General features: G+C 36.7%; 1 protein-coding gene across 6 annotated transcripts in view; it reads left to right on the top strand.

The window, feature by feature from the left end:
• The window catches only part of LOC149556578 (putative LRR receptor-like serine/threonine-protein kinase At1g06840), a 269,227-nt gene that overhangs the window by 52,972 nt on the left and 200,805 nt on the right, over positions 1-15,450 (top strand). The gene's annotated exons all lie outside the window — the stretch shown is intronic.

Below are 15,450 nucleotides of genomic sequence, written 5' to 3'. Positions count from 1 at the left end.
GAAGATGTCAAAGGCAAGTTATTGTTTTAATTGATTTTAGATTTTGTGTATTTGGTAAAATTTTCAATTTTGAATGCCATTAATGATCCTCTTGTGAAGTTTGTTATTGAGACAAATTTTAGTGTTGGTCTCGTTTGAAGTTCGCCAACGTGAAACTTGGAATGCCTTAACTGAATTTCTTTAACAGGTGCTTAGGTAAATAGAAAACACCATGCGTTGAGAACAGTTTTCTATCCATTGATCAAAATTATCTTGAGCAATGTATGAGAAGCTTATTTTAGGTGATTTAATTTTCTTGTTGTTGGGCATGTATTATGTCATTTATGAAGGCAATTTTTTTCTATTCATACTTGCCACCTAACACCTTTCTCCTCTAAGTCCATTCTGAATGACATATTACCTGAATTTTGTGTTGTTGTCTTACAATTTTGGTCACTACCTCTGTCTGAAAAAACACTCGTTAAATTTTAATTAATACCATGGTCAATCAGATAGAGATTTCTACAGGATAAATTTTAAGCTGCAAGTTTGTTATAACTATTGGTCCAATGTTGTAAAAAATATTACACGTTAATTAATCAAACGAATATAAATATTAAATCAATAGCTATTATAGCACCTATTGGAACGCAACCAAATACTGACTTCTCCTAGATAGTAAAGTATTTATTTTGTTTTGAATAAATGATATCACATCTGAAAAATAAAGCTCTGCATTGAAATATTGTAGTTGTGATTCATGGAAGATATTAGTAGTATTTGCCATATTATTACAATGAATTTCTCTTAACTAGTTATTAAAAAAAATTAATTCAACTAATTACAACTAAGTTTTATATGTTTTTATAATACTGCTAAATTTTTTATAATATTTATAAAATTATAATCTCACAGATAATATCTTTTTTGTAATAATAGACAATATAAAAGTACTTTATATACATTCGAAGAAGTTGACATTATTCAAATTTTAAAAATAATTCTTTTCTTCAAAATTTTAATATATTTATTAAAAAATTGTTGTAAATAATGTATATAAATTTCAAATAATAACTGTAATTAATTATTAGACAAATACAGGGAATGACAAAATTATTTGCAAAATAAGTGATGAAATCATGAGTTATAAAGGATAAACTATTATTATGGCAAATAGACTTTTTTTTTTTTGAAGGCGAGATATTAATAGTGTCAAATAAGATTATTGGAGTGTCTATGATGTTTTGGCGTAAATTTAAATTATTATGGTGGAATATGATTGTAATGTATGTGTGACTAATTTTTGAAGTCTGGCAAAATTGTGGGATAGCGGAGGCGAATGAAATTATTATTAATATTTCAAGTAACCGTTCTTTCCATGGTTTGAATTGTGTTCTGCGGGATGAGTTCTTGGGAAGTATTTGTGACAGTACTTATGATTGCTGTGTTGTTTTAAGTGGACGTCCCTGAATTCAGCATGAATATGTTGTAATTGGCTTGCAGTTGCAGATCGTTGGCATGTATTGATAAAAGTGAATCATGGTTGGGGATGGGTTTCCTTCTGTATTGTTTTGCCAAGGATCACTGCTGATTGCATGGAAATTTATTGCAATCATAGCTTCCTTCTGTACACTCTATGGGAACATTGGCGCTGCTGTTATTCAGTGGGCTATGTGTTTTTGAAAATTGAAATAATATGGGTCTCCACTTCATTCATTGAAGCTGTCGAGATTATTATACAGGAATATTAAAGTAGTATGCTCCACACAAATTGAGAAATAATGAGTTGAAGCATCCTCTGTTGTTGTTTGTGGGCAAAAGTTGTTAGAAGGTTGCTGATGCCATATATTCGTCAATGAAGAAGTTTGCAGCCAGGCATTCAATCTTTAGTGAAGGCAAACATTCAACACATAGAGTGGGTTGAATTGTATCAAGTTTTTTGTTGTATTCACAGGTCAAAGTTTAGAGGAGAATTTGCTTATTCTCTACTGGGCGGTAGTCTCATAACGTAAAGCATACTCTAGAAATTAACACTATTTCCATCTAGGTCTGGCCCTACATAAATGCCAAAACTGTTTGTATTTGCACCTGCACTGTCTCAAGTGATTTTGATGAGGTTTCTTGTAATTTAAGGCAGATTTCGGTTCAAATACAATTAATTTTACCAGGTTTTAACAATTAATGATTTCAGTGAATTTCTCCTTAATCTGTATTAAGTATTATGAATCCATGATATACCATTATTATACATGTTCTTAATTCAGAGCAAAGTATCATTAGCCAAAAGTTATCATTCACCCTTGAAACTGAAACTGCACATTCAACCTGTATGGAAACTGAATGACAAATAGCTCAGATTGGAGAATGTGCTGTATCCTTGAATTCACAGCAGCAGCAAACATTATTGCAAACCTGGAAACAACAATAGAGACACCATCTGTGTTATGCCTTTACAAAGTGTCTTTGGAACTATTGGCCAAGTTGTTGAAAGGCACCAATTTATTCTCACAATCCATTCATTGACAATTTGAACAACTTGTCTAAGTTTATTAAAACAATGATGGATTTATGAATAGGCCTTTCAATACTGATAAAAGCACTACATTGGACATTTTACTAAGTTGCCTTTGATGCCTTTCACCTATGAAGCATTATAATCCACTTGTCGGTAACTTAGAAAAGTTGGCAAAGTTTCTCATGCATTTTAGAGTTATTTATTATAATGTTTTCATCGACACTTTCTAAGTTTTTCAAAATATTGACGCTTTTCCCTTTGGTAAAGAATCGGTTATTATAACCAATTCTAAAGACTAAAACGGTTATAAAACTCCATTTGCTCAGTAAAACAGCTTTGGGAACAATCAAGCAAGAACAAAGAGAAAGTTTGCAAGTCAGTTCAACAATCACCCCCATCCTCCATGTTCGTGCCACAAGATGGGAGCCTTGAAATGTGTTCTGTACATCCATCAAAGCACATTGTAAACAGTTTTGTCAGATATTATAGTTCGAAATACCCACATGTAAAATGTGGAGTCCAAGACAAAGCCCATGAATTATTTAAAAAGCAATGCTTCAATGATAATAGAATGCCCAGAAAACATTCTTAGCAACATCAAAGCACATTCAGTTGGTAGGCCTAAAAGACTGATTCGACATCCTTTACTGGCACCTCTCTCTCTTTGCTTAAAATGAAAGTAGCGGAACACAGTATGGACATGCATCAAAACAAAGGTTCTTGTCAGATAATAGAGTTGGAAATATTTCAGTAGACACACATGCAAAATGTGCGAGCCTAGACAATGACGTGCACTTTTTTTCAGAATGCTTCAAAGATATGCGGTCTGATGGACTTTAATGAATTGCAAGATCTGCAACAAATGAACGCTGTAAAAAAACTCTAGAAACTACCATGCAACTACAGGCGGCAAGTATAATCCATGTGCACACCATTTTGGGTCAAACAAATGACATCTCAAAGAATGTAATACTAGCAGAAATGTTTTGTTAACAGTAGAACAAGCATGGGTATATGTAAGACAGATTAAGTCATACCTAAATTGCTTAAATGAATACCTCAAAATAACGTCGCCTTATGAATGTATGATTGAATAGCATGCACAAGATGCAACTATTGAAAAATTGGTAGAAAGTTTCAAGAACATGCAATAACTAGGTGTAAAGCCATGTTCCACAATCTTGGAGAACATCTCCTGTAAGTCAAAACAGGATATGGACATCCATCGAAGCATAAAGAGGATTCTTGCCAAAATGTGTGATTGGAAGTACCTTGTCAAAACATTTAGCAAAATGCGGGCTTTGTCGGAAAGGAAAGAAAGAAAGGAAAGTTTTATACTTTGTCCATTTGGAAGTATTAAATCTTAAAAGAAAGCTTTTTCAACATGTGAAATACTAAGGCAATTTGTTTCTAAATCCACAATGTTGTATTTACCAACATGGAAGGAACTTGGAGATCAAGAGATTCAATTTTGTGAAGCTTTTTAAGGTGTTGTTCATAATATTTGTTCACAGGCCAATGAAGACAACCTTTATTTGAGAGGACTCTCAATGTAAAGAATGGTGTATGGGGTATTTTACCATGGAAAACAATTTTGAAGATAATTGGAAAATATACAAGGCGCCAATGAAGGATATTTGGCTATTTCATTTGAAGTGTGTTTCCTTAAAGGATGTTATGGGCGAGTGGCTATGTTGATAATCAAGATACTAAGCTATGCACTTGGTGGTGTAATGTTCCCATTATAAAATAAATTATTAATCAAACTATTGTTAATGGGCCGATTGATTTAATATTTCTCGGACATTTTTGTTTTGTTTTTGTAGTTTGTGTAGCCATGGGCTATCTTTGTACACCCTCGAAAAGTTTTCCCTGACGGATATTTAAGCACGGCTTGTAGTTAGTCGTTAGGAATGCAATTTGGATTATTTCTTTGTACTGTGGATTCCTGTTGGGATTCTCTGTTGTTCGCCATTTCAGAAGTGAAAGATCTTCCCTACTCGGCTCTCTGATTTCATTGGGACTCAGCCCTCACCCTATTCTGTCGCCTATAATACTTCACTCGGATTTGGCAAATCAGAGCACCATCTTTTGGCATATATTAGTATTGAAGGAATATTCGTGTTTGATCTCCATTATTGTTTGGATTTTATTTGATGAATTTGGGACTACAAGTTTATGTTTGAGAGACTGAAACCACCTTCCATTTGTACTCCTTTTGCTATTCGCAACACCTAGCACATCTTCCACGACATAACCCATCCATACGACTCTCTACCCCCGTCTGTACAACCGGTCAATCAATCCCTCTTCACACTCCTCACCACATCGTATGGCCAACAATTCTCCATATTGTATGGCTTTGCTATTCCTCATTGAACAGTTGCCCATCAACCCGTACGACCTCATTAAATCCCTCTTGTACGGTTGCTACCCCCCACCGTATGTCACCCTCCACCTCCACTGTATGGCCATCATTGACCGTACCCCCTTGCTGTCACCTTGCTACCATATGGCTAGAGCATAGATTCTGTACGGTCACTCTTGCGCCTACCATACTGTATGACCCCTACCAAGACACCTTGTATGGGCATCAAGCAGTTCATTTCAGTATAGTCTCAGCCCTCTGTGCTTGGGAACATCACAGTGGTATCAGAGCTTCGATCTTGCTAGCTCGTGGATAGTGAATGAGAGTGTATAGCTGGAAGAGAAGAAGAACCCATTCCGTTGATAGAATGGCTGGAGAACCGAAACCCATAGCTACTGATCTTGTGGCACTATTGAGAGAACATGTGAGGAATCAGGCACAGATCAATGATACTCAGCATCTCATGGAAGAAACTCTCACAAAGTTGGTAGACAATAAAATATTCGGTGAACAAAATGGTCACAGCACGGACTTGGTATCGAGTAAAGCAAACCAACATCTAGCATGCTCTCGACCTTCCATGCCGTCTTTTCCCCTATGGACGGAGGCACCACACAAAGGGAAGCAGCCGACTTTTGAAGAAATGCAAGAACAACTGAGAGAAGACTGGAAGAATGTGAATTTGGAAGATATATCCTACAAAGATTACGCAGATCTGAGAATGAGATATTTGGGAGGCAGAAATAGAGGATATTTTAATGATGATCTCAGGAGGAAGTTTAGAAGTAAATCCGTCACCATTTGACAGATTTGGATCCATATCTGCGCAAGCATGGGTAATGAAGCCGGATACTTACTTCCAGCTTAATTCCCATGCCAGAAGAAGCAATTAAATTTGCGGCTTTACACTTGGAGGGAGAAGCTCATGAATGGTGGCATAATGGTACCATAACACTAGGGCATGATTAGATAAATACCTATGCGGAATTCATCGAAAGATTGATAAATAGATTTGATGGTAAAGATCCGGAACTCAATTTCAAAGATTCGGCACAGCTGAGACAAACTGGATCGGTTGACCAGTACATTGCTGAATTTTAGAAACTCTTTGTTTTGGTCACAGATATTTCTGAAAGAAGATGGATAGTGCTCTTCATGGATGGATTGACAACACTATTGAAAGGTTGGGTAAAAGGGTTCAATCTTGCCACCCTGTCGGAAGCCATTAAGAAGGCACGAAGTATGGCATCATCCTCTCGAGGTTACTCACATTCCAAACTGTCGGTGTTCTCGAGAGACAAAGATAATAAATCTCAACTGAGAAAGGTGTTGTTGGACGAAGCTACTAGACAGAAGCTCCAAAGGAAGAAATTATGCTTCAACTGCAGGGGACCATGGGAACCTGGGCACAGATGCCTTGGGAAAGGAAAAATTCACTACATTGAAGTTGTGTTCGATGATGAGGATGAACAGGAAGATTTACCCTTCGAAGACAACCAGCCCCAGGAAGATACCAAAATGGTTAGTGTGAATTATATGGAGAGAATTATAACATTAGTATGGCGAGGAGGAACTATCGCCTTAGGCAGGAGTCCGAGATGTACGATGTTTCGTGTACGGGAACTCTTCAAGGACAAAGAGTCATGGTGATGCTCGATAGCGGAGCCACTCTCAACTTCATAAACTCATCCTTGGTGAAACAAAGAGGTCTACTTACTGAGTCACACGTAGGATTCTAAGTCAAGGTTGCTAGAGGGACCGTGTTGCCCTACACACACCTTGTTCCTTAGTTAAGTATCACAATGGAAAATCACATGGTGATTGAGGATTTCTTCATAGTGGACCTTGATGATATGGAAGTTATTTTGGGCATATAGTGGATAGAGACACTTGATGAATACACTCAGAGCTTCAAATGAATGGACTCAAATGAGGGTTTAAAGGAAGTTTCTGCACATTAGATGGAGGCAATTTTTCGGCATGATGATGTTGCTTGGGCTGGATACTGTTTTGTCTTGGCAGAACCTATAAAAGGGCAACGGAGACCTCCCTAGGATGATGATCTCTAGAATATTTTGAGTGATCATGATAAAGTTTTTATAGACATTCCTTCTGGCATACCTCATTGAGGATTTGAACATACTATTGAGTTGGGAGTAGGAGCCAAGCCGGTCATAACCACACCTTAGCTCCATCTTAAGAAATTCAAAGATGAAATCGAAAAGACGATTTAGGAACTGCTGGAGAAAGGATGGATCCGTCCTAGTTCTAGCCCTTTCGCGTCATCATTGGTATTGGTTATGTTGTCCTGCATTTTCTCACCACAAAATGTAGGTAACAATACAAAACTTTTTCAAATTAGTTTCACATTTCTTTGAGTTTATTTCATTATTTAATTGGTTAGCATTGATCAACCAATCGGTTCCAATTGATACAATGAATCTTTTTATTGAAGGCTTTCGTCAAGTCTTTTTTGTTTTGCTTTTTGTCGAGCCTTTGCTTGATTTTTGAAGCCTTCACAGTCCGTTCTTTGCTTTTGAGTTTGCGTTTATTTGATTTTAGTCCTTTGATTTTGCTAATGTCATGCCTTTCGTTTTTTTCTTCGATTCGGTCTAACCTAGAGGTCAATCGGAGTTGTCATTCAAGAGATATGGTCAATTTAGTGCCTTAAAAAGTGGACATTTTAGGTGCAACAACACGAATTAAAAATATGATGTTATATTTTCATTTTGACATTCACTTTTTGAAAATATAACATTTTATTCACTTTTTGTTATGTTTTGAAGTTACTTTTCATTTAAATTTATAACTTAAAGTGACTATAGTGCACTTTATGTTATAATTTTAAGTTGAGTTACTTTTTAATTTTTCACTTAAAGTGACTATAGAACTATATAGTTACTTTTTAAATTTTTGATTTTTAAATCAAATACTTATATAAATGTCACTTTTGTTATAATGTTTATGTATTATATTGATTAATATGATGCATAAATGTTATTTTTTACCCATATTGATGACATTTTTATAAAATTAAGTGAAATACATAACTTAAATCCCTCAAAGTGGACTTTTTATGTGCATATGCATGTAAAAAACTATGAAAAGTGGAAACTTTTCATACTAATGCATATAAAAATTCACTTTGTGGATACTTTACATACCATTACATCAAAAGTTTGTAAAAGTGGACCTTTTTGATGCAATGACATGAAAAGTTGAGTTTTCATGCTTGTGCATGAAAAAGGTGAGATATGTTTATAAAATATGTGACTCCAAAAAGTGAGATTTTGGAGATTAGCAGATTTTAAAATATGTAATGGGTTTCAAAAAGTGAGATTATATCCCAAGACATATTTTAAAACATGCATTGGACTCTAAAAGGTCCTCTTTTGCCTTCCTACATGTTTTAAAATATGTAATGAACATAAAAATGTCCTATTATGTGAAGAAAACATGTTCTTGCTCCAAAAACCTCCTATTTTGATCATAACTTTTAATTTTTTCCACGGATTTGGATGAAATCAGTTGCATTCAAAACGTTTTGGAGAGGTGATCATTTTGCTCTTATCAAAAATCAAGTTATTGCACCCAAAAACGTGTTTGAAACTCTTAATCTAGGGCACATTTTTTGCATAAAACTCCATAAATCTGCCAAGTTTGATCACGTTTTTGCATGAGATCAAGTCGTTTTTACCTTATTAGGTGATTACATTGGTTGAAGATCATTATTTTGGTGTTAAATCATCAAAACGTTTTACTTTGAAGATCACGTTTTTTGCTTGGAGAAACACGTTTTTGCTTAAAATGCCCGAAAAATTGGGGTTTTATTCCACTTTTTTGCGTTTTGAAGCCACTTTTTTGCATTTTGATCCATGTATATCCATTTGGAGAAGTCATTTTTGCATTCACAAGTCAAAAATGATTTTAAAACATGCATTTTTTAGTCACATTTTTGCAAAAACGACCTAGATTTTTGAATAAAAAAAGTCATCTTTTTGTTCAAAAAACTCAAAAAATGCATTTCCAGCCCATACCTTTGATCAAGAGGGATTGTTTTCGAGTTTTAAATGCATGATATTGTCTTTAGAGACCATTTATTTGGCACTTTCATGTCAAATCCGACCATTGAATGTCCATTACATACAAGTGCGAAAAAAGTCAAAAGATTGTTTGAAAATCTGAATTTAAGGGAGAATTTGTCTCAAGTCTACAAAGCTTGCTATTTTGGCTCTTTCTCCTTTATTTTTGGCATTTAATTTTCATACAAGTGGACTCTTTCTTTCTTGCTATTTAATTTGTGCTAATCTTGCTATTTCCATGCATATTTTAGCTTGAAATTGCCCATTTGTCCATATATATGCCATGAAAAGTGCATTTTGCCTTTAAAAAGGATGAAAACTCTCATTTTCACACTTTTGGAATTTCTCCAAACTCCAAATTCGAATTTGCATATTGAAGTGGTTTCCTTGTTGACATGTTTGAGTATTTTGCCAAAAGCATGTGTTTTTTTTGTGTTTGTTTTTATGTTTTGCTTGTTTGCATTTCGGTTTTTTCTCCATTTGGAAGAAATTGCAAGTTCTTTCCCAAGAACTTCAGCACGTTTCACTTCACTCTACTTTCCATTTCTATGTCACAACACTTCATCTCTCACTCAATGAAATGTGATTACATGTTTTTCATCCCATTTGCCATCTGCATATGCATGTAATCCCATTTTCCACTTCCGTTTTCATTCATCTCATTTTTCGCTTTCATTTGCACGACACGATTACACGAAATATCTTACGTGTAATTGCATCTAAAAGGTCCAATTTTGACTAAAAGTCACTTTTTGAAAAGTCAAAAAGATGTCATTTTCTCCTTTCCATATGCATTCACACCTCCATGAGCAAATACATGTTTCCGTATCTTTCCATGCTTTTCATCTTAGCCTTCATCCGCATATGCATGTAAAGCATATCTTTCACTCACACTTGCATCTCATTTCACCCTCCACCTTCCGTTACATGTTGCATTTACATGTAATCCATTTTCCGTGCAGTGACATCTTGAAAGCCCAAGTCACTTTTTGAAAATCAGCAATTTCCATTTACATGCATTCCCATGCGCCAAGCACCTTACTTCAAAAAAAAAAAAGGGAGTTAAAGGTGCTGATGGAAAGTTGTTCTGAGTGTACATTCGAACATCGTCAAGAAGGTTTTCAAAGTGTCAAAGACTCCAGTTTGTGCTGATCTACAAAGGAAAATTCACGATAATTTGAGCGAGAAAAGATGGATCACATCAAGTTTCCACATGATAATGGACAATTCATCAAAGACAGCTAGAGGTTATCAAAAGATGCAACACTATGATTATCAATGTGAATGCAGTAGTACAAGGTACAGGAACTCCCAATCCTATTATCATCTAGGATTGCATCGTCAAGTGCAAGTCCTTTCAAAATTGTTCTTTTCTCTTCTGTCTTCTTTCTTCTTCTTTCATGTTTGTAGTTGGAGAAGATGTATTACATGAAAAAACGTAATTACATGTAATGCGAGTTACATGTGTATGTAAAAAATGTAATGTGAGTTGCACGTGCAGTTGCATGTAACCTTTTATTTTCTCTTGTAGTTAGACTTGGTCAAAGTTGGTTGAGTTGCTCCCACTTTTTCCTCCCCCTTTTTCTCAACTTCTTTGCCTATATAAAGGAGTGCCCCCTCATTGTAAAAATTATCTTTTGTTGTATGCAAGAAAGCTTTGTCACATTTGTGCAAGCATAACTTTGATTGTGTAGTACGAATTTGGGAGAAAAGTGAATAAAAGAAGCAATTGGATTCAAAGCTTTGATTGGAAGCAATTGTGATAGAACAAATTAGAAGTTTTGACTATAATTTGTGCCTATTGTCTTGATTCATGTTATTATTGTGTGTTCAATAAAAGAGCATAGAAAAGAGTTAAGAAACAATTGAATCCCGAGCTTTGACTAGGAACAATTGTGAAAATCCATAGCTAGAAGCTCTGTCTGTAGCTTGTATTTTCATCTTGATTCACAAAATAGTTAGATTGTTGTTACTTTTAGGAGTCTTTGTGCCCTAATTGTAAACATTTTGCCACATAGAAATATAACAGGACTTAGAGCCAAACTGGTACATTTTGGCTAGCCTTTGAGTTAGTTAAAATTTATCAGTATCACTGTTTTCAGCGCGTGATAGAAGTGTAATTAGAGATTCACCTTGCCCATTATTCGCCTTACGAATAAGTGGATCCTTTTTTGAAAGTTAAGAAGAAAGGATAATAGTAACACCCTCTTTATAAATCTCTCAATTTCTTGCTTACCTTGAGTTGATCTAAGGAACGGTGAGAAGGGGGAGCCTTCCCTTTAAGGTAGGAGAGACTCTGTCTCACACGCTGTGGCTGGTCATCCTATTTTGCGACTGAATTTTTACCCAAAACTGTCGGTTGCAAAATATCCACCCAACAGGTTAAAAAAGCCGGGACGATGCACATGTGTATGGACTATCGTGCCTTTTACAAAAAAAAATAAAAAATAGATATCCCATTCCAAGGATAGATGAGTTGTTGGATGAATTACATGGTGTAGTCTATTTTTCAAAAATAAATCGTTCTAGATACCATCAGATCTACATGAGGGAAGAAGACGTCAAAAAGACAACCTTTCGTTGTCACAACAAGTATTATGAGTTCCTGGTCATGCTGTTCAGATTAACGAATGCACCTAGTACATTCCAATCATGCATGAGTCGCATATTCAATAAACAATTGCATAAGTATTTACTATTATTTTTTGATGATATTCTTATTTATAGCAGGACATGGGAAGAGCACCTGAAGCATCTAGATGAAGTCCTAAGGATCATGAAGGATCAGTCCTTGTTCGCCAAACGATCCAAGTGTGAATTTGGTATAAGAGAAATATTGTACCCGGGGCATGTTGTCAGTAAATATCGAGTTCACATTCATCAAGAGAAGATCCAGGCTATCCTTGATTGGCCTCCCCCAAAATCACTCACAGAGTTACGAGAATTTTTTGGACTATGTAGTTATTACCAGAGGTTTGTAAAAGGGTTCTCTCAGCTCAACGCCCCATTAACAGATCTAACAAGAAAGGGCTCCTTCCAATGGAATGAAAAAGCACAACTCACTTTTGATAAGCTAAAGGAAGCAATGAGAACTTGTCTCGTACTTGCATTGCTCGATTTGACTCGATCGTTCATTTTGGAGTGCGACACATCCATAGAAGGCATTAGCGTAGTATTGATGCAAGATCGACACCCCATAGCCTATTAGAGTAGGAAACTTACACAAATAGAATGCTTATATTCCATTTATGACAAGGAGAGTTGGCCATCGTACATGCACTAACCAAGTTCTGACAGTATTTGGTGGGTGCCAAGTTTTTCGTTCGTACGGATCACAATAGTTTGAGATATTTTCTAGAGCAATGGGACTTGACAGAGAGGCAACAAAAATGGGTAAGCAAGGTTCAGGCTTTTGATTTTGAAATTGATTATGTGAAAGGAAAGAACAATGTGGTTGCAGATGCTTTGTCTAGGAAACCCGCCATCTACTTACTGATCCAGATTTCAACTGACTGGAAAGCACATTTGTTGGTAGAATATTCCAAAAACACTTTTGCCTGTGAGCTAATGGATGGCAACACCCAGGATGATAGGTACAAAGTGGTGGATGACATTATTTACTATAAGAAGCGGATATATTTAGTGCTGGAATCCAAATTGAACTAGAAAATCTTGAAGGAGGTACATGACTCACCCTTGGTAGGACACTCAGGCTTCCTCAAAACTTACAAATGTCTCAGGGAGAGGTTTTCATGGAAAAGTCTTGAAGGAGACGTATTGCAGTATGTAAGACAGTGGGCAGTTTGCCAGCAGAACAAATCCAAACATACTCTACCCGTCGGATTACTGCAAGCTCTGCTAATTCTAGAACAGAAGTGGGAAAGTATCTTGATGGATATCATTACTGGGCTTCCTAAGCTGAACGAAAAGGATTGTATCTTCATGGTGGTGGACAGACTGACTAAGTACGCACATTTCTTCACCATCCCCTTAGATTTTTCAGGCCACATAGGCAACCGATCTACTTTTAGAGAAGTCTTTCGTTTGCACGGGTTACCCCGAAACATTGTTAGTGATTGGGATGGGTGATTTATTAGTATTTTATGGACAAAACTATTTTGGTTTGTAGGAATAGAATTATCGCCCAGTACTAGTTATCACCCTTAGACAAATAGACAAACGAAGATTGTAAACAAGTGGCTCGAAGGCTACCTTTGGAACTACGTTTTGGCACAACAACGGTCATGGGTCAAATGGATGCACATAGGGGAATATTGCTATAAACTTACCACATGTCCATCGAGATGACACCTTTTAAAGCACTATACGGGTACAAACCCCTTTCCTTCATCGACACAGTTTTGGGTGATAGTCGTACACCAAGTGTGAGGGACTAGCTTTAGGAGGGATAGGACATCCTGAGATGCTTAAAGGAAAACTTACAATAGGCACATAATCAACAAAAGATGTACGCCGAGAGACACTGAATTGAGAGAAGTTTCGAAGTGGGAGACTTGGTCTATCTCAGACTTCAACCATACTAGCAATCCTCATTGAATGAAAAGGGGAAAGAAAAACTAAAGCCATGATTTTATGGCCCTTATCGGGTAGTTCGCCGCATCGGTGAAGTTGCCTATGAGCCAAAAATTCCAGAGGGGAGCCGTATTCATAGCATTTTTCATGTCTTTTGTCTTAAGAAAGCTGTAGGATAGAATGTCATGGTAGCTACAAACCTTTCGCTGCTCAATGAAGAAGGCAAGCTCATATTGGAACCGGCCGAGATCATTGAAGTACATGAGAAGATGCAGAACCACATGGTGAAGAAATATTTGGTACGTTGGAAACACTGACCATTGGATGTTGCGACGTGGGAGGGCGAGCATATTCTATAGCATCCGGCATTGCATTTGCTTGAGGACAAGCAAAATTTGGGACTGAAAGACTGTAATGTTCCCGTTATAAAATAAATTATTAATCAAACTATTGTTAATGGACTGATTGATTTAATATATCTTAGACCCATTTTTGTTTTGTTTCCATAGTTTGTGTAGCTGTTAGCTATCTTTGTACACCTTCAGAAAGTTTTTCCCGATGTGTATTTAAGCATGGTTTGTAGTTAGTCGTTAGGTATGCGATTTGGATTATTTCTCTGTACTGTGAATTCCCGTTGTGATTCTCTTTCGTTCGCCATTTCGGAAGTGAAAGATCTTCCTTACTTGGTTCTCCGGTTTCAGTGGGACTCAACCCTCACCCTATTTCATTGCCTGTAATACTTTGCTCGGATCTGGCAAATCAGAGCACCATCTTTTGGCATGTATTAATATTAAAGGATTATTCGTGTTTGATCTCCATTATTGTTTGGATTTTATCTAATGAATTTGGGACTACAAGTTTACATTTGAGAGACTGAAACCACCTTCCATCTGTACTCCTTTTGCTATCCGCAACATACAACGCATCTTCCACGACATAACCCATTTGTATGGCTCTCTACCCCCATTTGTACGACTGACTAGTCAATCCCTCTTCACACCTCTCACCACATCGTATGATCAACAATTCTCCATATTGTATGGCCTTGCTATTCCTCATTGTATGATTGCCCATCAACCTGTACAACCTCCTTAACTCCCTCCCGTACGGTTGCTACTCCCCCACCATACGTCACCCTCCACCTCCACCGTACGACCATCATTGACCCCTCCACCATTCGACCATCATTGATCGTACTCCCTTGTCACTTTGTACTTGGGAACATAATAGGTGGTTAGGCGATTACAAGTTTAAAATGAAGTGGATGAATACAAAAAACTAACCCAACAAAGATGGCGAGTCCCCTTTTAAAAGTTACCCATTCCCACTTATCTTTTTGTAAAAGTGACTTGTGTCACTTGTTGTAATTGTTGACCATTTTGCACCCCCCACCTTTGTTTTCCAAATATTGCTAGATCTTATGAAAACCAGGGTGGTAGCCTTGATCATGTCCTTTGGACTATTCATTCATTGCCATGCAAGCCTAATAAGAATATGACAAAAATCCTTGACTTTTCTCTTTTATTCTTAAGTCTTGAATCTTTTCATATTTGCATGATCATATCCTTAAGAGATTTCAAGTCATGACTTGCGACTGCCTTTCATCGTTTCGTTGCTGCAGTTATGGCTTAGTCGTCAAGGAAGCTGCGAATGTGCGACACGGTCTTCTCAATAGTCAGCGCAGCTTCGTAGTTCAAAGAGCTAACATCCAGTTAACAGTTGCAATGAAGCGATTAACCTTTGGTCACAGGATCACAAGCAACTTCGAGATCAAGCAGTCTCAAGCTGTGACCATGCGAAGATTAACTCTAGCAGTCTAATTTACATGTTCTCACATGGTCGTAGGAGGTTAAGGACTAACCATAGTTTAGAATACGAAGTGGCGATTTCTTTTGGGCGCATGCTCGCAGAGTTAAAAAGCTATAATCAGAGTTAAGGTGCGAGCATGTGATGGGCTGATGTGTCCAGGTGGG

The sequence above is a fragment of the Cupressus sempervirens genome, chromosome 5 (assembly GCF_028749045.1).
Source record: "Cupressus sempervirens isolate cs-2001-9-10 chromosome 5, ASM2874904v1, whole genome shotgun sequence".
NCBI lineage: Eukaryota > Viridiplantae > Streptophyta > Pinopsida > Cupressales > Cupressaceae > Cupressus > Cupressus sempervirens.
Note: the sequence above shows the minus strand (reverse complement) of the source record. Positions and strands in the feature narration are given on the sequence as shown.